Genomic DNA, 880 nt, shown 5'->3' with positions numbered 1-880 from the left:
TGTTGGTGAAAGAGCCGTTAGAGAGCTGTTGGAGGTCTTACGCTATAAATAGAGACATTTTTCTCTCATTATAATTTACACCAAGTTGAAGGCGTTTACCTCTGAACTTCTCTTTCTCCCCCCTTATATTCAGTCGGTGGATTTCCAGCAACTTTCTCCCTCTTTCTTTCCGTGACACTTGAGAATTGGCACATGCAGCCAAAGTGAGAATTTCGAGAACTGACACTAGTAATCAGTATTGTGGAAAAAGAATTAGCACAAATAGTCATATTGTGGGAAATCGAGAATTGACACTGGTAGTCATATTGTGAGTGTATTCAAGAACGATTCTTATAGTGTAGTAAGAAATCTTATAATAGAGAACTAAGCTGTTTTATCCTAAGGACGACGTGGTTGATAGTCTACTTGCACAATTTTAGCAGTACCACGAAACGTCTTAAAAAGAATGACCTGGTCGTGACTCAGCCAATAACGATTATTCCGTGTTATTCAGAATTGTTGCAAGCTACGGTAACAATATAAATTAATAAGGAGTGTTCTAGAATATCTATATTTATATACTTGTATGTATTTATTTATGTCCGTAAAAGAAATGTGCTTCAATAAATCAACTTAAAATTGTTATTGTCATTATTGATAATGATCTTTGAGATAGTATGAATATGATACATTATTATTGTATTCTTCATATTTAATTATTATTGATTTTTCAAAAAAATTTGAATAAATGATATATATATATATATATATATATATATAGTTATATACTTGTATGTATTTATTTATGTCTGTAAAAGAAACGTGCTTCAATAAATCAGCTTAAAATTGTTATTATCATTATTGATAATGATCTTTGAGATAGTATGAATATGATACATTA

This window comes from Lupinus angustifolius, chromosome LG11 (assembly GCF_001865875.1).
Source record: "Lupinus angustifolius cultivar Tanjil chromosome LG11, LupAngTanjil_v1.0, whole genome shotgun sequence".
NCBI classification, from domain to species: Eukaryota; Viridiplantae; Streptophyta; class Magnoliopsida; order Fabales; family Fabaceae; genus Lupinus; species Lupinus angustifolius.
Note: the sequence above shows the minus strand (reverse complement) of the source record.